Genomic DNA, 21378 nt, shown 5'->3' with positions numbered 1-21378 from the left:
AAATCTCAATATAATAAAATTAGCTGTATTTATAAAGAAAAAAAATAGTCTGTTTATCTTCTTAAGCTCCATCAGTGTATTACACAGGTTGTTTGTCTGCACTTCTGGAGACAAGACTAGACCTGTCAGAATGGAGATCCACCCTGTGAAGAGCATGCCAGCTCTATCCTGCCTCTGTTGCAGTAATCAGTCCTTACTGTGAGACAGTCTTCCCTTTCTGTTATTCCTTCAATAATTTTCCTTGTCCTTTCTCCTCCATGCACTCTCCTGTTTTGTTTTGTTTTGTTTTTTTCCTTTTTTTTCCCCTTCCTGCTTATTATTAGAAGAAACAGAACCTCCTTGCCTACCAATGCTAAGAAACTGCAGTGGTTGAAATTTCTACTCATCTTTTAAAAGTGCAAAAAGGGTGAAAAGGCAAGGCAAAGAGGGAGAAAATAGCCACCACTGTGACTTGCCTCTAATAGAGGATCTTAGTAGAAATCTGTTTTTGGCAAAACCTAGACCTTAACAGGTATTTTACTCAAGATTAAAAGCCACTCTAGTTTGCCCTTTTAGGAGTAGAAAGGATGATGAAGAGAAGTAGTTATTAGGTTATAGGTTCTGAGAAGAGTAGCTCCAGAATTGTCTGTCTTAAGTGACAGATTGTGGCTGAAGTTCTGGCACCTGGCTTTGGCTCTTGGAAGAGCAGTGCAATTGTCTCAGGGTATGTTGGATGGCAAAGGTATGGGAGCAGACCTGTTAGGTATGTGGGGGAAGCCTGGGATGCAGGGCTTTTTAGATGCACTTCGAGGAAGAGACAGCATATCAAGGTGGTTGTTAGCCTATATTTTGGATGCTGTAATCCCCCCAAAAGTGTCCGTTGCTGTAAACTGCTTTAGAATATCATCTGAGCTGCCAGATTAGATCTTGTTAGCCACAAGTAAAAAGAACTGCAGCGAGTCCCTTAATATTAGAGAAATGAGCAAATGGGATCTATATTGTGGGTTAGGCATAAGGTAGGCAGTGAAAAGGCTCCTGGAAAAATTCTAGACACTTCATTGCGATGAGTCAAAAGGAGTCCTGGCAAGGAAGGAGAAAGGAACAAAATGCTTGAGGTTATGTTTACCCCATCCTCCCATTAACTGTGAAATTTCAGGTCATGGAGTGAAATTTCTCACTCTTCCTTAATTTCAGGAAGAACAAACAAATGGCCCAAATAATAAATAAAATGATGCAGTCTTTTAAGAAAAAGACAATCACAGAGTCGGTGATCTTGTCAGAATATCTCAATATTTTGTCTCCTCCAAATACTAGGAAATTCCAAAGGCAGGATAAATGTGTTGAATTTCCCAGGACGAGTCTGTTCCTCTTCCTGTTCTTTCAGTGTCCTTTTCCTAAACTACCACAACCATAATGCACACAGTCAAGTTCAACAAACAGCATTTGGAGCACTTTGCTGCATGGGCAAGAAGGGCCAAGTTTAAGGTTTGTTTCAGGTATCTCTAAATCACAAGTGGGACAGATTCTTCCAATTAACACACTTGAGGGGGAGATCCCCACCCCAAAGCAGCCCTTCTACAAAAGAAAAAATACCCCCACCCCGTGAAACCCAAGTAATTCTTAGAATTTCTGTATATTTTTCTGAGCTAGTTCTGAGAGAGCGTAAGGGAATTGGAGAGATTCTAATTTATTTTAGCAATGTAGAAGTATTTTTCTTAAGTTTTCAGGATATTCTCCTAATGAAGAGTGTTATAATATCTAGAAACAGATGTAAGTGGCTAGAAGCAGGTTTTGAAGTACTCTAAGCAAGTTTCTTTTATTTCCTGCTTGGTAAGGAACAGTCATTCCTGTTGCAGAAACTTTCTTAATCAAGGATTTTGCACAGAGGAGGATTGACATGCCCTTCAGAATAGATTCTGAGGTGACCTCATTTGACATGAGCGCATCCTTGGTCTCCCCTTGTTTTGCACAGTTGATCCTAGCATGAACAGGCATTGCACTACAGCAAAAATTCATTTGAGAGCCAACATCTTCAGAGTTATTTCACTTGTGGTGAAATGTGCCAAAACTTCATGGTCAATAAATCCAAATGGTTTGGAAATGAACGTATTTTCATGTTTACTTGTTTTTGGATAAGTTTTACACTTCTGGATTAAAAACCCATGATATTTCAAATATAATGGAAAAGCTCTATAAGAACACGTAACATACAATAATAAAGCACAGACTGTTTTTTCCTTACAGTTAGTCTTTTTAGATAAAGAATTCAGTATTTGATAATATTTTTGCCCATGTAGTTTGAAATGTCTCAAGCAACAGGACCTATCTGGTGTCCAGAGCTGCAGCAAAGATGGTTGAATAGAGTGCCCAGCCGTGTGCCCTTCATTTTGGGAGAGGAGTCACAAGGGTGAAGGGGACGTATTCAGCCTTCCCCCCCCATTCCTGGATTCAGTGGCTAGATAGACATTGCCTCCCCCTCTTTCGAGCTCGTGCCACGTTTGTGGTTAATGCAGCTTTTCTGCATTGTTGTTTCCCAGGTTTCTTGTCCATGCTGAATATATATATTTGGGATTATTTTTCCCAGATGTATTAGTTGGTGTTTTTCCAAACTGAATTTCACTTTCTTTTCTGGCCATGTAAGGAATTTGCTTAGGTTCCTTTGTATTATTTCTGACTTTACTGCAACTCAAAGTCCCCTATTTAATATCCTCAGAAGATGTTATCTATATGCTATTTTAATCATATAGATCATTAAGGAAGTTATTAATGTCTGGGCTAAATTGATTCTTATATCTCACCGGCATTTCTTTCCATTTGGATACTTCGAGATTTTTATCCTTTTATTTCTAGACTTTTCGGCAGTATTGTGTGTTCTCAGCCTCTCCTATCAAAAAAAAATTGGAATTGGTTTTAAACATAGGACTTCCGGGGAAAACAGAAGTGTGATTCATGCTGGAATAGAGTAAACTTTGTAAATCCAATCACAGTTGAAATTGAAGCTGTATTATAACCATTGCATATATATCTTCACATTGATTTCAATATGCTGTCTTTGTACTTTAATTTGTACAGTAGTAGTTCTTAAATGATAAATTATTAAGTAAATATTTTCCTAGTGGAATGTGCTTTCTATTTTTGTATATCATCTTGAGAACAGAATGTGATTCCTTTCTGTAGGGTCAGCTGTTTGAAATACTTGCCTGTGTTTGTTCTAACTGCATAATCTATAATCCTCAATATGTCTTTAATCCACTTTATCTCCTATAGAACTACATCTTTGGAATAGGGAAGAATATAGTGTGATAGATAGAATCTAGAATCTAAGGGTATAAAGTTTGGGAATATTAAATCAATTTCTGAGGTCAGTATTGATAGATTTTGGCAAATAACAAGAAATGACTGGTTGAGAACATTAAATACTACTCATTTTCATTCCTATGGAATGAACAAATAATAAGTAACAAAGAAGTTTTATAGTATTTCATATCTGGAAATATGATAAAATTAAAGATGGAATTTATCACCTGGCTAATCTTAAAACATCTCCTACAGTGTTAAGGGGAAGGAAATGATTTATTTTGATTATTTATGGTTATTGTGTCAAGTTGAATTGAACTTAAAAATGTTTCCCTTTGTATGCATGACTAAGGTAGAAACTAGAGTGCATGTTTCTTAGCACTGGCTGGTTGAGATTGAGTGGATGCATTAATCTGAAACAAATGTAGCTGTGGGTTCAAGGAGAGGGGGGTGTGCGTGCACACGTGTGTTCAGAGGTCTGTTCTTGGAAGAATGAGTGCATCTCCTGGTATTGGTTAGTAGTGTTTTTGACAATTTGGTGTGCTGGTTTTGTTAAGGATTACACAAAGAGCTTCTGTTGTGATTGCTTAATTAGAAAAATGGAGGAGAAAAACTTTTGAAAAAAATTGCCTGTAGCGTACATGTATTAATAGGCAAAATGTGACCCTTTAACAAAATTGCTGGTGCTGTTGGGGGTGTCTATTTTGATGGACTTGATAAACTATGCATTTTTCAAGTAGGAGAATAGGGAAGACCCAGTGATCAACAATCAGCTATCAAAATTTCAGAAGGATTTTTTTTTTTTAATTAACCCCAAACAAGCTTTATTAAAATCCACTATTTTTGTGTGTAAATTTCAGGTAGAGTGTTTTATTAGGTGAGTATTGAAGTGTTAGATGCAAATAGAGCTGAATATTTTTCTTTCTAGATGTTGCTGTTGCTTTTGTATGTTTTGGTAACTGACAGCAATTGGAGATAGTTAAATAAAACAAGCTGTCAAAGGTCAGGTTTCTGTGTTTGTCTAATACTAAGGTATTAGGTACTATTTGTCAAGGGACGATGGATTTTTCATTTCACCTAGTGACAGATAATCTGATCTTACAAGGTCTTAGGGTTTGCGGGGTGGGGATAGTGATCATGTTAAATGGCAAACTTGCACAGTACAGTTTTTTGTTAATGGAGCCACACTACATAGCAAGCCTGAGTTCAAACGCTACCAGTACTTCTATTTTTTATTTTTTTTTAAGTAGTTGGTGTTAAACACAAATATTCCTGGTTTCGTGTTTTAGAAGATGATCAGCAATCAGTGAATCTGCTGCATCAGTCCTAATGTTTGTTGTTCTTAAAAATGGCTAGGAACATGCATAACATCGAAAACCCAACATTCTTACAATACTAAACAGAAGGAAGAAGTTAGTGTGGAATTTCAGCATTCTATATTTGTAAAACTTCTGAGAATCCTGTGAGGAGATAAAAATTGCAGGGAAGCTTATTTACTTGAGTAGAGAATTCCTTTATAGAAAAAAAAGATACCACGTAAAGCAGTATGGTCCTTGTCTACTACTTGCCCTTAAAAATTATTCCATCTAATCCATTCCCTGGAAGGGATGGGAACTGGCTAGCAAAGCAGCAAGTGAATCTGAATACTGAAATGTCGATTTTGCACCTGCATATGCCATTGCGATAGCATCCATGTGGCTGTAGGGAGGGAGGGCCTGCATTTTTATTTTTTCCAGTGAGCAAATAAGTGGGAATTTGCATTTTTTCCTTTTAGACAACGAGAAGTTTTCTACCAGCTTCACTGCTTAAATTCATATTGTGCTTCCTGTGCTGCCATACCATTTTCAGTAAAAGAGCAGTTGCATGGAGACAAAGAGGCTGCTGATTTAAGTCTCAATAGAGAAGTCTGTTAGGCTTCATCTGTGGGAGGATACTAAATGTAGCTAAGAGGTTGGCAGATGCTACCTGGACCAAAACTAGTTGAAAATATTAAGCAGCTGTTTAGTAGGTTTGCCTAAAAACCATTTAATGACTGGAAGAATTGCTGGGAAAAATTTGACAGAGGAGTTTTGGTTTAACAGTGTACTTATTATCTGGATGTAATTTGCTGTTCATGTTGAATAAAAAAAAAAAAAGAGTTCAGCTACAAATATTTTGCTAGTGTTGATGTGAGGGGAAAAACCATCCAACCCCAAGCCCTTCTTTCTCTTCCCACCTGTCTTATAATTTTTTTTTTTTTTGTAAATTATGTCACTTTATGCAACATTTTGGCTTTCATTTTCAAAGGGAGCAATACTGTTTCTGATTGTGTAAGTTAAGCTGAAAGCTGTGGAGCATTGTCTTCTGAAGTTTTCAGGAAGCTTGGTGTATCTGCTGCTATTAATGTTTTTCTAAGCTATAACACTGTGAAAATTTACCTAAAGAGTTTATTTTGCGCTTCAGCCTTTTAGAGCACCATAAGGTGGCCAGAAGCAAAGTGGTAGGACTGGGCTTGAATTTCTACTGGGTGCATGCAAGCTCCGTGTATGGCCCAAAAGGGGAAGCTTTATTCATCTGCACATTCCTCATCTCTGCATTTACCTCCTCTGCAGGTTGGATAGTCCTGGGAGCTGCCCTGGTTTCTTGCCTTGTTGCCAAGCTGGAGTGTAAACACTCTTTAGCCATGTCATTTCTGACCTGTGAGATGCTGTATGGGATGCATAAAATGAGCTACCCCAGTGTTTTTTGTTTTTCCTTTTGGCAGGTGGAAAGGGGAGATAAAGAAATTGCATGAAGCTCTTGTGCTCCATGACTAAACATAGAGAAAAGGCCTAAGGAAGCCATGGCTCAGGACCAGGGTAGTTAATTTAAGCAGGGAATATGAACTTCTAATTCATTTCTAAGCTCAGTTCCCTTTATGACCTGGTCCGTGGGGAGAGCTGATTACAGGATCTCTGTGCTGGGTCATTAAACAGTTAACATCAATGGGGATATTTATGCTTCAGAAGCTGAGATTTGCACACGTGTAGGTATAAGCGTTTCCAGTAGAACATATTTGATACTTAACCTGGAAAAAAGTCAAAAGAGGTGATTAATGTTTTGTACCTTTGGAATGGGTTTAATTTTGTGTGCTTAGCTAAGGCTTCTAGCAGGTGCTATAGAAACTGGGTAAAAAAATTACCTTTTCAGCATGTCCCACCCATACTTCACATTGAGCCACAAAATAATATTCAAATGAACAAGAATCTCTTGATTGAATCTAAATGAAAAATGCAGTTTTCCATGGCCTAATTATTCCAGAAATGATAATTTCATTGTAGGCAAATTTAACTAAAACCTAGGAGATTTCTGCAAATTTACCTGAAAGAAAAAATTACTATTATTCTCTTTTGAAGTGAGGCAAAGAAATAGCAAGAGCTTTTTTACAGTCTGTGTTGGCTACTAGTTCTGCTTCTGATAGAAAGAGATTTTAAATTTTCATAAATATGTTCTTTTATATGTTGTTTGCTTACTATTTTGTTTGTTCCTACACTGTACAGTAACATGGCTAAAATTTCTGTACACACAGTTTCATAAATTTTCAATTTTTCTTGTAGAATTTCTAAACGTTTATTTCTGAAAGAGTGCACTTTTGCTCATGTGAAATGGTTACTTTAGAACTTCCTTAGTGGTCCCTTGCTGTTTGTCAGGCATGGTTTTTGTGCCCTGGATCAGCCTTTTGCTTTGTCTGTGAATACCAGCCCAAATTTGGCAGAGTTCCGAAATGGTGGAAGATTATTTTGTGTGTAACAGCTAGATAGGGTTATCATAATTAAGAATGATCAGGCATTTAGCATCTGTCATTAACTAGAGTGTGCGTGTGTCATCCTCACAGAGAAGATGAGGATGAGTTGTTCTTAGGTGTGACAGAGGCATCAGTGTTACTTCTCTTTGTGGCACTGGTAAGATCGATACTAGGATGCATCATGGGGTCTGGGACTTGGCATATTTGAAGAAGCTGTAGGAGAATGAGAGAGATGTAGACCCATTAAATGATCGAAGACCCAGAGAAAATGCTTATGCAATATGATTTTAAAAAAATATCTGTTTGAATAGTTTATCAAAAAGCTTGAGAGCAGATATGGCCATAGTGTCTTATGGGGAGAAAATACTGGTCAAATACAAGAACTAATGCTGTCGGCAAAAGCCAGAAATTAGGCATGCGGTTTTAATAATGAGGAAAAATACGAGCTGGCAGGAACACTTAAAAGTGATGTTAGATTCTCTGTTTGTGTGTTTCCAAATCAAGAGTCAAAGCTTCTAAGAAAGTTTTATTTTCATTGAACACAAGTTACTGGACTGAATTCACAGAGGGTTGCTTCATTAGGAAGTCATCTTAGGGACTGTTCTATTTGGGTTAGACTATCTGCTGTGGTAGCCCCTTCTACCTTGCAGTTTCCTAAATCTGCAGCTGTAAGACCCCCAGCTTTACCCATTTCAGAAGCTTTGAAAGTTTGTAGGAAAGGCAGTAAGGGATTTGGAAAGAAAAGAGAGGCTTTCATGAGTTAGACAAGTTGAATCTTTCCTTGGAGGAATTAGAATTTGTTGTTTCCTCTGCTCTGTATATCTTTGGCGATACTCTGCTAGTTGTTCAGAACTGCTTGCTCTATTTGCTGCTCAGCCTGAGACACTGGGTTGTGATTTACAGAACGGGTGATGACTCAAAATGCAAGTGAACTTGGTGGGAACTAGTCCTGAATACTACACAGTGCTAAGTAAACATTCAGAAAAATCAGGATGTCCCAAATTGGGCATTGAAAATTAATGGACGCTTTTAATCTGAATTTTTTTTATTTCTCAGTGTTCTTTTAATATCTTGTGAGTAATACAGCATAAAAATGAGTCTTTAAAAATGTTATTCTTGTTTGGTTTAAGAGAAACAAGATAAAAATTAAATATGACGTTATACAAACTCTTCAAGATTTGCTGCTTTTATTACAGCTAAGTAACTGAAAGATTGCTCTAATCTTATTTTAATAGAAGCAAATCTGCTTGAATTCTTCTTGTTTTTCTTTTCAAAAATCACAGACTGTCACAAACATTTTAAAAAGTCTTGATTAAAGGTAATGATGCAGCCTAGTGAAATTCAGGTATGATCCACAGGTATGAGCACTGTCACTTCATTGGTTCATCTTGAGCATGAAGTCCCTTCCTTCCCAATCAGATTTTTTTTTTTAAGTAATAAAACTTTACATGAATTACTCTTTTTAAAATTAATTACAATAATTCATTATTTCCTTATGCAAAATTAATTTTTCTTCCTAAGCATAGTGTGCTGTGGTGTTTTGTTTTTTTTTTTTTTTTTTTTTTAATTTTTTTACTGAAATCCATGGTTCATTTTGTTTCTTCACTAGGTCTGTTTCTTCTCATTAGCACATTTTAACAAGCCTCACCAGGTTAAAGTAGGGCTGTAGATTTAAAATAATTTTAAACTGCAATCCTGCTTAAGCTCTTCTATTTTCTCACTTTCTTCTGCCTGCCCTGAGCACAACTATCTTTGCATGCCCTTTCTCCCCTCTTTCTTTACTGGTGGGGAGAACGCTGGTACCGCGTGCATTTGTGATCTTCTTTGTCAACTGAAAACAGTTCAGTGGCAAATGCCTTGTATGTTCACTTGGTATTCCCTTCTTTGGGTCAGAATCTTAGGGAATATTGAACGACTTCCAATATTGTGAAGTGATATTTTACAGCACCAAAAAGTTCATTGTAGGACTTGAGCTATGTTTATTCCACTAATTTTGTGGTGAAACATGTGGTAATTTATTGTGTTGTGTTACCTGTCTGTCCATACACTAACTTTTGCCCTTCTTAAGCATCTGCTTTCTCATTTCCAAATGTCTTAAAAATAAGCAGATCATTGCAGGTAGAAGGGAATGGCTGCCCTTGCAGAAATGAGTGAAACCTCAGAGATGCTGATGATGTGATTTAAGGGGGGGGGGGCGGCGGAAGGAGGTTTCATGGCTCGTTTATACAAACTCCTTAAAACTCGCTTTTTGATGTATTTTTTTTATGAATTTAGGGAAATGAAACACTGTGCTGATGACGCCCAAATTTGTGGAGATTTGATATATGCTTAAATACAGGCAGTGAATTGCTGAAATGAAAGCTGTTCAGCATATCTTGTTGAAAAATGGTTACGCTCTCGTTCTCTGAAAATAAAGGATTGTAATTCGAGCCTGCCTTTTTAAAAGAGTTTCCTCCAACGTTGTTTCAAGGTAGAGTTTGAAAAAGGAAGTAATTTGTAAACTGTTGAAATACAGTTCAGTGCCAAAGCAACCGAAGAATAAAATTACTCAAAATAAATAGTAGCTCTTATTTTGAAGGTGTGTCAAAGTGGAAGAGCTTTCTTTATGCATAGTTGCTATTGGCTGCACAAAACCCTCGTTTCTGTGGCTAATGATAGATAGGAATATTAATAATATAATTCATGCCTTGTCATATTTTGCTGCTTAATCATCTTGTTTGGCACTCCCCTGGTCATGTTCTGTGTGGCCATAATTCAGGAATGAAAGCTCACTCGGGCACTGGTATTACAGTCCAGTAATCAAAGAGGCTGGGATTATGCAGATAATGAAAGGACTGGCCAGCGTGTGTTTACCCACGAAAACTGGAGTGAAGTTAGAGACAGTAAACAGCCAGGGAGCTGCCTTCCACGCCGGACGATGGCTGTCGCTCTTACGTCACGGCTGCTTTAAAGATCTGGGCTGGGTAAGCAGAAACCGAGAGCGCTCTCAAGTTCAGAAACATGTGTCAGCAGTATTAAAGTTTCTGCCATGAAAAACTTTATCTCTTACAAGTCTTCAGTAACGTTGTCTTTTGTGTGCTGTCAAAAGTAGTATTTCAAGGAGGCTGCTAACATTTTGTTAGAAAATACTTGATTTATAAGCAGTTTCCTGGACATTAACATAGATTAGAAAGATAAAGAGGGGCTATAGCATGAATCTGAATGCAAATAAAGTAGAAAACCAGTATTTTTTTTGTTTTCCTTAATTTTTTTTGTTAACAACTACAATTTTAAAATCTAAACCTAACATTTCTCAGAGGCTAGCACTGAACCTTGTGAATTGCTTGTGATTCAAAGCGTTGTTATCTTTGTCTGGATAACTTTTTTGTAAGTTTTGGAGTAGAAGGCAATTTCTGAATGCTTGGCTTGATACTGAAGGTTGTTGTAGGGGGGGGCACTGTAATGGATAAAATGATGAGAGGATAAAAGGAAGTATCTAAAACAAATGAAAGGGGAAAGTAAGTTTGGTTGGGGTTTGTTTGCTTGGTGTTTGGGTGTTGGGTTTTTTGTTTGTTTGTTTGTTTTTAAAACTCAAGCCATTTCCCTCTCTTGGTTTTTAAATGGTTTTTCATCTTTAAGTAGTGTAGGTTCTTCCAAGATACCCATGATTTTTTATGAAGTGGTTTCCATGCTCTTGTCAATGCATGAATAACAAATAATAGAATGGGTGGGGAGGAAGTTGATTGTAATTTGACTTAAAAGCATGAATGTTTTGACCTCAATGATTGGCAGTTTGAAAAGAATGATTTGCTGTGCTGTTTGTGTGAGCGTTGGGTTGTTTAGTGTTAATCACCATCCAGTTATGAATATAATTCACTTGTTAGACAAGTGAATTAGACTGTAGGCTAGTGTTGGACTTTTAAACGTACCTTCAGTAAGCACTTAAGTTAAAAGGAGACATGTTCTCTGGAGTGCTACAGTGATGGAAAGAAGCAATATTTATCTTGTGGATGTAATGAAGGTAAGGCTCTTCAAGTTGGAGAGGTCTGAAAAAATAAGAATTTTTTATTTTTTATCATAGTTTCTTATGTACTGAAGAGATGGATTTCCCGAGATACTATTTTGAGTGACAACTCATTGTGAAATTTTTATGCATAATCAAAGGATAAGGTGTTGGGGTTTTTTTGGTGTTATTTTATTGTTGTTGTTTGTTGTTTTGCTTTTTCTAATTGTTTATGTTTTAGGTTCTAAGTTTTGAGTTTTGCTTATAACTTGAGATGGGTTTCTTTAGCAGCTGTAAACTTTCATGGACAGGTATTGTTTAAAAATATTCTGTCTGTGCATGCTGTAGCAAAGCAGTGAACTCAGGCGAAAGCTGATCCTTATTTTTTTAAATGATACTTCTATTTGGCTTGTATTTACAGATGTATGATGAGCTTTGTGAGACAGTCAGTGGAAATTAGATCAACTCGTAACCTGATCCTATATTCAGAATTCTTCTAGCCTTGAGAGCCCTAAAGTCTGAGGAAGCGTAGGATCAGTCTCCACGTTGTGACAGTTTTTCCTGCATTTCAGAATTAAGACCGGTTTTCGTGTTATTCAGAAACAAGTCTAATTTGATTATATTAGCACTTTGCCTGATTAAGGATTGCTGAATCAGGTTCAATATTCGAAAGGTAGGCATATGAAGGGAAATGTGTGTCAGTGTCTGTGTTACTCTGGCTAGTGTATTACGTGGTAACATTAACAAGGCAAGGGCTGATCCTCTGTGTTGAAGGATGTTAAGAGGGACTGTATTTATATTTTAATTCAAAATAGAGATTGCAATTTAGTTTATTTTTTTGCACATCTTTTTGCTGAGGTTAAGACAAGTATGTAAAAGTTATAAATCCAGAAGCTTTCATACCAGTCATGTGTTCTTAAATATTTCCGTAGGAAAAAAATACTGTGTTTTTGTTTGGTTTAAGAAAGGACACTGGTATTGCTTATTAGGCATAATAAAAAAGAAGTTTAATTTCAAAAGCCTGTGTATTCTACCCCTTGGACATTCAGAAAACATTAAGAGTTTCAGTTACTATAATTCAAACATTTCTTCTGGTCATCAGTTTTTGCTTTTTTTTTACCTAAACATTTTCAAATAGTTCTAAAATTCTTCTTCCTGCTGACTTCAATGAGTTCATTACTTATATTAAAGGAAAAAAGCTTCCTTTTTTTTTTTTTTTTTTTTAAAGGTGCAGGAAGCCCAGAAACATAAAATGACCTATGATTGTTATCTTAGACCTACCCAAAAGTAAAAGCTTAATGGCAGCTTGCTAAGCAGTGACAAGAAAAGGTGGGATGATCAGGGAAGGAGGAAAACCAAGGGAAGTTGTTGCTCAGTCACAGAATCAGGAAGCCGAGAGGAACTGGACAGACCTGTTGTATAGGAGGAGCTGGGCTGTATCAGGTGCAGTGCAGTGGAGGGGAATTAGGGCTCCCTGATACCAGGACCAGGCTGAATGCAGAGGAATGGCGAGAGCTCTGCTTGAGCTAATTTATTCTGCAGGTGAGAGAGGAGGGAAGTGCTACTGCAGGCAAACTGTTTGTGGTGTCTGAGCTTGCTCTAATATCTAAACTCCTTTTCCCGCAACTTTTTGAACTCTGAGCACATTGTAACATTGGAAAAAGAAGAAAATTCAAGGATTACTTAGTGTGCTGTTACTTGGAGATAGTGAGGATGGGAGAAATGATAATAAAATTTTATTCCTGAACAGGTGAAGTACATTATTGTACAATAATAATACAATTTTGTTTGCCTTACAAGTACTTTAATAAAAAATACTGATGTAGAAACTTGCATCTGTCTACAAGCTGGTTGAATTTTGGAGTAGTTTGATCTTTTTTCAGGTGATCTGAGCTGCTGAAGGGAGGGCTGGGGGTAAATACTTGCACCATGAGTGCCCTAAGGTGGTGCTGATGCCTCAAGGAAGGATTATCTTGTAGTGAGGAGAGTAGTGCCCAAAGCAGAAGAACCTGCCGTTTTCCTCTTCATTGCACAAGCAGCCTGTTCTCATTTCCTCTGCCTTGCTGTGTCCTGATCGAAACCTCCTATTAGGCCAAGGAAACCTCTGTGTGTGTGTCCGGGTAAGGCTGTGTGCAGTGAGAGAGGACAAACTGGGCTGCTCTTTGCACCTTATCTGAGTGAGGACAAACAGCTCAGGAGAGCTTATCTGTCTCTGGTAGGCCTGGTTGAGTGCAGGAGATGACACTGAAATGGCAGAAAAGCCCCATGGGCAGTAGGGATCTTTGAGTCCAAGCCAGGAGGGAAGCGTGCTGGGTGGATGTATGGCATGGAAAGTCAGGGGTGTCCTCTCCTGCGGCTGAGCCCAGCCCGGGGCATTTGGACTGGTTGAAGCTGAGTACCACCGGAGATCCCTTGAGTCTCTAGACTTGTCACAGGTTATCGTAGCTGTGAGGCTGATTCACCTGCCTGCCACATCTGCCTCAGAGATCGGAGGAGAGGAGCCTACTTTAAAATGATCAACAACCATCAGGCCTTGGTCTGTGCAAAACCTACTTTGGCTATGCCTGAACATCCCAGGGAGAATATGAGTATGTAACTGGGAATAGCCATGTCCTGTCTCATCACTGTTGTGTCCACAGCTAGAAACTCCCCTACATTTTTCCAACATTTTGGGTCAACAAGCGTGAGGTTTGGGAGTTGGAGAAAGCGTGAGAGGGATGCTCTTGAGCTCGGTTCTAGGGCCTAGGTTGCCTGGTGCTCCTGTGATGGGTTCTGCTTGTCCTTTGGGGGCTTGCTTTCCTTCTGCTCACGCCTTGCTCCCTCCAGGCACTGAATGTCCCTCACAGCACTGTCATGGGGAAGATGTCCTTTTTTCAGCTGGGATGGAGTTAATTGTCTTCCTAGTAGCTGGTACAGTGCTATGTTTTTGAGTTCGGTATGAGAAGAATGTCGATAACGCTGATGTTTTCAGTTGTTGCTAAGTAGTGTTTAGTCTAAAGTCAAGGATTTTTCAGCTTCTCATGCCCAGCCAGCGTGAAGGCTGGAGGGGCACAAGAAGTCGGGAGGGGGACATAGCCAGGGCAGCTGACCCAAAGTGGCCAAAGGGGTATTCCATACCATGTGATGTCACATCTAGTATATAAACTGGGGGAAATGGGGGCGGGGGGATCGCCGCTCGGGGACTAACTGGGCATTGATCGGCAGATGGCGAGCAGTTGCACTGTGCATCATTTGTATATTCCAATCCTTTTATTATTAGTGCTGTCATTTTATTAGTGTTATCATTATCATTATTAGTTTCTTCTTTTCTGTTCTATTAAACCGTTCTTATCTCAACCCAGGAGTTTTACTTCTTTTCCCGATTTTCTCCCCCATCTCACTGGATGGGGGGGGAGTGAGTGAGCAGCTGCATGGTGCTTAGTGGCTGGCTGGGGTTCAACCACGACAGTCCAAACAAGGATTTCTCATTGGTTTTGAGGCATACATTTAAGCCGAAATAGATGTGCATCCCTTTTCTATAATACAGTTAACTGGAGTTCTTGCTGTATTGCTTGAGTCCTCAGTCTGGACCAAACTTGTACTAATGTGAGAGTGGGAAGTAGGGATGTGCAGGACTAATGGTGGTGGTGGTTTGCAGGGCAAGGATTTTGCAGTCTGCTGTACGTGTTCATTCTTTTTAGCAGAATCACATTTAAAGCAGATCCTTTTTGCCTTCATTTCAAGTGAAAAGAAGTTCCTTTCTCAGCAAAACAAACCATCACAGAAGCATTCAGTTTCTCATTTGCAGAATAGATGATTTCAAGTTCTCTTGGGTCCACATGGAAAAAGTACTCCACCGTTTTACTGGATGCTGTTTTCTCCAAAACATCCCATTTTTTAAAATGGCTGTTTCTTAATGATCCACAGCTGAAGGCCCTTCCCTTTACTCTTGGCAGCCTGTGCCGTCTTTATGGGGTGGAACAGGATCTTTCTTTCGTCCTAGGAAATAGTATTAATCCTGCCAGTATTTAACTGAATCCAGGATTACTAATCTGTCGAAAAGCTCTGCTTTTTGTTTTTACAGATGATGTTCAGGACATCTGATAGTTGCATTTGTGTTGTCAAAAAAGCATGCTGTGTTTGTCTGTGGTAACCTCAGAATTTCTAGAAGGGATTCATTATATTAGTATTAAATGGTTGCGGTCTTCATTAGTAAAAATGAGTCAAGTTCTCTTAATAAAATGGTAATTTTCTCATTTACGTTCTGTATTTCTGAAGTAATGGCTTTTAAATACTCAGCATTTAAATTTGCCTTTCTCCTGGAATAATAAAGTATTACAGTGACTGTAAAGTAATTTAGAATGAATTTAGACCATTTAGTTATTTACTTTTCCTAGTGTTTTCCTGGTAGAAGCTGCCTAACTAGTCTGTCTATCTCATGATCTGTTTTTCCTGTTTGTACCAATTTGGTTGATAACTATGCAGAAGCAGAATAGTTGGGAGGAAATTCCAAGATGCTTCAACTTAACTTTTCATTAACGAAGTGATTAAGAAGCAAGCAGGACTCGCTGAGTTGTCTGAAACATCATTTTGTAGCTGTGAAGCCAGCTGTTTTATGTAATGTGTGTAAGAAAGAAGTCTGTGTGGAAAAACACCTGTTTCAGAATGGGTTGCTTGTATATGTGCATTGTCATCGCTTGTTTCACTCTGTAAAAGTCTAATTTTACATGGGTTTTCTGTCATTTCTTTTGAGTAGATCCTTGCAAGTTTACAGATTGGTCTAGGTAATAATGTGTGGGGAAAAAAAAAGACTGGTGAATAGGTAGGTTACAGTTGATCTCTAGTGCTACAGCTATCTCCTATTTTATGTGGTGCTTCCTTACAGGATTTAGAACTTTAAATGCATAAAACTTTCTTGCATTGCAGGAAGGTCGTTACTTTAAAAAAGGTGTGTGAGTGAAGTTGCTATAGAATCTTAGAGGCTAAATTGTGGTTAATTTGTACTAAATTCTGGGATTCATCTTGCATGGGAAAAAAATCACTGGAAGCTTCCTCATTTGAATTAATGCAAGTGTGAGGCATACAGATTCCTCAATGCAGCAGCTCAGAGTTACTCAACTAGGTTACTTTTCCAGTTGTGACTAAGGGTCCAATTAGCAGCATCCGGAATGAGACGGCAGCGCCTAGGTAAAAATAGATGGCATTTGGAGAAGCTGGGGGCTGTTTTGGAGAAGGTCTTCAGCTACAGACTGAAAGAAGCTAGACAAAGAGGCAAGCTTCAGAAAGGAGTATTACAGACATGGCTGGGAGAAACTCCATGAACAGGCAAAGGTAGGAGCAGCCCAGAGAAAAGGGAAGAAGCAATACCAGGTTGGACCCTCAAACTGAAGGGCCTCTGCTGCCAAAGGAACGCTTAAGGAGCCGAGTTCTTCACTCCCTTCTGACAAGAGAGATAACGCTAGCATTGATATTAAAATGAAACGAGCTGTAACATCCTCTGAAAATGACAGGAACCAGAGGAGTGGGTGTAAAGCTCGCTACATTGTGAGGTCTTACCTGAAGGATTGATACTTCAATGCCTCTCCGAGGAAGGAGTAAGGCACACAGAAGTGCTGCTTCAGTAGGTTTGCTTGAAGGCGATTAGTTGACCATGCTGGAGTCTCAGAGACCAAATAATTAAGTAATAAGCCAGGTACACGGAGGGGAACTTGATGGCACAGGTGTATTTTGCTTTTTAGCCTTTACAGTTTTAACTTTGTCCTGTGACCACAACTGTTTCCACGGTCCTTCTCTGTCATTTCTGTAGGATACTGAAGCCACTGGATTAGTATAGTTTAAAACTCTTTTGTTCTTCACTGACCTACTTTGACTGCACGTTAGCTATCGGATTGGGAAAGGGCCATCTGTATATGTGCCCACTGATACAGCCTGAATGTAAAGTAAAGAGAATGTAGAATGCAGTCTGCCTTGTCTTGATAAACTTCAGTCCAGTGGAGATAATTACTTAAAATACTAATGTTCGTTGTAAATGGCATGCTCTACTTGTCATTTAATAATGTATTAGTGAATTTGATATTTCATGAAAAATAAAGAAGGGAAGAAAAGATGCACCTGAAGTCCTATCTTTAAATAGACAAAGGATGTGTGTAAGTTAAGAGTTCTTGCTAGTGGTCTAGTGGTGAGTCTGCTACTTCCTAAAAAGTATGGGCAAGCTAGAGAATGCATGATCTGAGTATTCATATGGTCAGATACAAAGCGTGTTTGCTGTACTATATGTGCTTTCTTGATCAGTGATCTGTACCTGCAGAGGATCTATAAAAATGCATTTTAAAAGTTAGCTGATTCACCAGTAGTGTATTTGGATTACCTCACTTACGAAGAGGAGCTTTCAGACTTACCTATGTATATATAAACCTGCAAAATACACGCTTTTCCTGCTGAGTTTTTCTCCATTCATTTTTCATGCAGTACAGAACTGATGAGATTGCTTTTCCTTTTTTTGATTAGTAAGCAATGAGCTTTCTGCCAATTAGAGCAAAGGTGTAATCGTAATTCTGATGAACCAACGTAACACTCCCATTGACTTCAGTTTGGCCAGGATGCCAACTGAAGATTAAGTTTACGATCACAGTACAGCTGAGGATAAATATTGTTAGCAATCCAATTTCAGCTTATCATCTTCAACAGAGAAGCACCTTAATTGATGAGTAGTTTGGAAGAGGTAGAGAGGGTAGCAGTTGATGATGAAGAGTATTGTTTGCTAACCACAGAGGGAATGCTTTAATTATATTTAATGCCTAAACTGTTATGTCTGGTTAATATTTGTAACAGTCTAACAAAGTTTTGCAAAGTGACTTGATGTGCAGCAGAGCGATACCTTTGGTTACATTAGTTGCATGATATAACCTTATCTTTGTAGTTTTCAGTTTTCTCAAGCTTGTTTATGAATCTTAAGAACTTAATACAAAACTCTTTCTTTGTAATGGGTCAAATATTTATTTTTAAAGGTAATATACTATTGTAGACGGATAGTCATATTGCAGAGGGGCTAAGTAATCTTTAGAGAAATTTACTTCAGGTGCCAAGGCCCAGTGATCATCAGATAGCTTTGTCCAGTAACAGCTGGCATTTCTGAGGGGCAAAAACCCCTATGATTCATATGCAGGCATGCAGGTAAATAGATTCTGCCAAAAGAAAACTGCATTTTCTTATTCAGTGTTTTTGGAAGAGGTCAGAGGTAAAGATGTTCTGAAAAAAACATCTATGCACATTATGGTAATGCAAGGCTATGATAAGGGTTGTTCTTTAGACAATTACAAATATTCAGAAATAAGGTCTTTTCTCTCTAGAACCTTGTGTTGGGGAGATAAAATGTCTACCCCATTTAGGATTCAGGCGGCAAAAAAAAGTTGCTTCTTAAAAGATAGAAAAGTGGCCTAATACTCTATGTCAGTCAGATTTCTAAGTTTTAGCAAAAATACCTGGTTTAGGTATAACAGAGCAATGGAGTCTGAAGGTGAATGATAGTTACTGGTACATGTCTCTCACTTATGTTTTTTTAAAACTGAGCTGTGCCATGCTGTGATGGAGAACATCCTATTTTTAAAGGAATAGCTGGTATTTTTACATAGACATACGTAATGATAATACAAATAACAAAATATCCAGCATAACACAGACTAACTTGACACATTATAGGGGAGTATTATATAAATGTCATGTTTTTCCTCTCTATTGGTGAATGGTTGCAGATCCGGAATAATCTGAAGATCAAGAGGTTACTGTAGAAATGGTCTAGAACGGGGATAGGTTTCTGTGCACCAGGGAATGTGGGAGAGCTCTACAGTAACTGCAAAAGCAAAATAAAATAAAGTAGATTTATTTATTTATTTATTTGTTGTCATTTTGATCTTCTGGGCTTGGCAATATGAGAAAGGGTGTTCCCTTAACTAACAGCTTGACTAATTTGAGTTATTGTCATAAGGTATTGAATAACATAGTCTGAGCCTTACAGATGACCGTATCTCAGGGCAGCTGGTTGAGCCTAAGCACTAGAAGGCCTTATGCAAGGAACATATCTTGAAGGAAGGAATGATCTGGTGACCTCCTTTCTTGACAAAGAAACCATGTGGATTGCTTGTGGATGCAAAGTCCTCACGTAGCATCTCTTGAGCAATGCTTTCTAGTTTCTAAGTTGGCAGGAGATGTAATCCCAGTGCGTAGATCAGGATGTACCTTCAGGTTTTCCTGTGTTTTCTCGTGGCTCAGCTGGGGTGTAGTGCGGGTTATGTTTTTGTGCTCAGAAGTGCAGATGACCAGTGAGTGCTGTGGCTGATGTTCCTGAGGGACATGCTGTGGCAGATGCATCATCCCTTGCAACCCCAGCTTGTTTTTGGCATAACATTGCATCCAGCTTGAGGTGTTGATTGTGACCTCAGAGGATCTCAGTGGTATTTAGAAGGCTAAATGAATAATGAAGGCCAAATCCAATAAGGTTGTTCTTCTGTCATGCTGGAGCTTCTGCAGTAAAGAGGAAACGTGTGTAAGAAGTTGAGCTTTCAGGGGGGTCCATTTGGGGACTTCAGAATGAACTCCCAGTTTGTTTCCACATCTTCCATCATAACTTTGGGGTATGTTTATTAAATCTTGTCTTTTTCTTACACAAACATAGCATTTTACACCTGTGTAGTTCCACAGAATTTACCATTACACACATTGTTCCCTCTATGGGGAGAATGAGAGAGCAAACACATGACGGACAGTTGGATTGCATAGTGCATTACTGGAAAATGTTGGGAGACTTATTGTGGTAAATTAGCATAGAGTAGAATATGTTCTTGACTAAATTTATACTACCAAATGAGAAGGGGATGGAAGTTATGTTTTTAGGGTTCAATTAAAATATTATAAATGTATAAATAGGGTTATAGAAATCTATTTTTATATGCATGTATATTATTTAAGTTAATAAATGTAAATATTTTAAAATATAAGCTTGAGCTCTTAGACAGTGGGTTGCGTATGTAGAATAGCTCTCACTTAATTACTTCTTTCACTGGAGAATGAATTACTCCTGTGACTTCTGGGATAAATCAGTGGGTCAGTATCAAGCAGAGTAGCAATCCTGGCACTTGTTCTGAGCCTGTCTGGATGAGAGTTATGTTGGGTTTCCTATGCTCTTGGTTCAGTTTTTTTTGCAAGTGGCTGAGTGTTTCTGAATGAATTTCATAGAGCAACTCTGTAGTTTGAGCAGAACTAGTATTGCATATTTTTATTTGGACAGGTGGCAGTTTCAGAGCACTTAACTAAGCAAGGTATAATTTTTGCACTTTTACAGGAAGCATGTACAGATATATAATTTTATCATTATTTCATTATGTACTTAATGCACCAAACAAATAAATGGCAATGCAAATCCTGAACTGCCTTGTGATCGCAGTTAGTATGGAAGGTAACTGTAAGATGGCTGTGACATGTTTGTGTTCTTATATTTAATGATCATTACAGAGCAAAAGCTTCTCATGTCATGCAGAAAAAAATTTTGATCTGATAAGAATCTTATCAAAAGGAAGACAATAATCCTCTTAAGGATTCTTCTGTCTTAGGTCAGCAGGCTGACTTTTTTCGCAAAGGCGTTTCTTAGTAGCCTGGAACTTGTAAACATTTTTCTGGGTTTTAGATTTTTTTGTCATCCAAGGAACCTGGAAACCATGAGATGTTCATTATAAGTTGCTAGTCTTGCCATTTTCTGATATTTGCCATTAATTTACAATGCAAAAAAAAAAAATTGCACACAATGTAGCAAGGTAAAGTTGAAGCTGCAGTGTAATCCATCATTCTCTCTAAAATTAACAGAAACAAAGTACAAGATAAAAGTGACATGAGCATAGCATGACAAGGTTGAAATAATGCCCTGAGACTTGTGTCTCTATTGGTGTTTGGAATTCCAGTTCTCTACTAAGAACTTAGGAATGGATGGAGGATTCTGGAGACTAGCTAGGCAATTAAAAATACACTGAAAAAACCCCTGAAGGATTGTTAGTGATTTGAAAGGAAAGGAAGACAGCAGTAGGGTGACCCAGTGGAGCCCTAAGTTACTATTGTGTAGCTTTGCTCTACATATGGAATTTGAGAAATCACCTGGAAAACGAGATGGCTTTGTTTACATGGTATTCCTGTCTCTGGTCTTTGTGATGTCTTTTAGGGTAGAGGAGCTGAGCAAGTAGGTAAGTTCATCTTATTTTGGATTTGCATTTGCTCTACCTGTAGCTTTTGCTGTTCAAACATCTATAGAAAAGCCTGAATTTAATTCTGGTGTACAGCTCCTCCTGGTAACAACTGAAAGGAACCAGTGGAAGGTTCAGCACTGGAGGCATTA

The 21378-nt window shown here is 38.3% G+C and overlaps 1 protein-coding gene across 4 annotated transcripts in view; it reads left to right on the top strand.

Moving 5' to 3' along the window:
- PPP2R5E (protein phosphatase 2 regulatory subunit B'epsilon) overlaps positions 1–21378 on the top strand; it is a 77301-nt gene that overhangs the window by 13356 nt on the left and 42567 nt on the right. Inside the window, exon 1 of one of the 4 annotated variants that reach the window (XM_069783233.1) lies at positions 9982–10002. The exons of the other annotated variants lie outside the window; for them this stretch is intronic. The gene's annotated coding sequence lies outside the window, so the exon portion shown is untranslated. Of the gene's footprint in view, positions 1–9981; positions 10003–21378 lie in introns of those variants that run through there. 4 annotated transcript variants of the gene reach the window in all.

Source organism: Haliaeetus albicilla, chromosome 5 (genome assembly GCF_947461875.1).
Source record: "Haliaeetus albicilla chromosome 5, bHalAlb1.1, whole genome shotgun sequence".
Taxonomy (NCBI): Eukaryota; Metazoa; Chordata; class Aves; order Accipitriformes; family Accipitridae; genus Haliaeetus; species Haliaeetus albicilla.
This window is presented reverse-complemented; position numbering and strand designations above follow the sequence as displayed.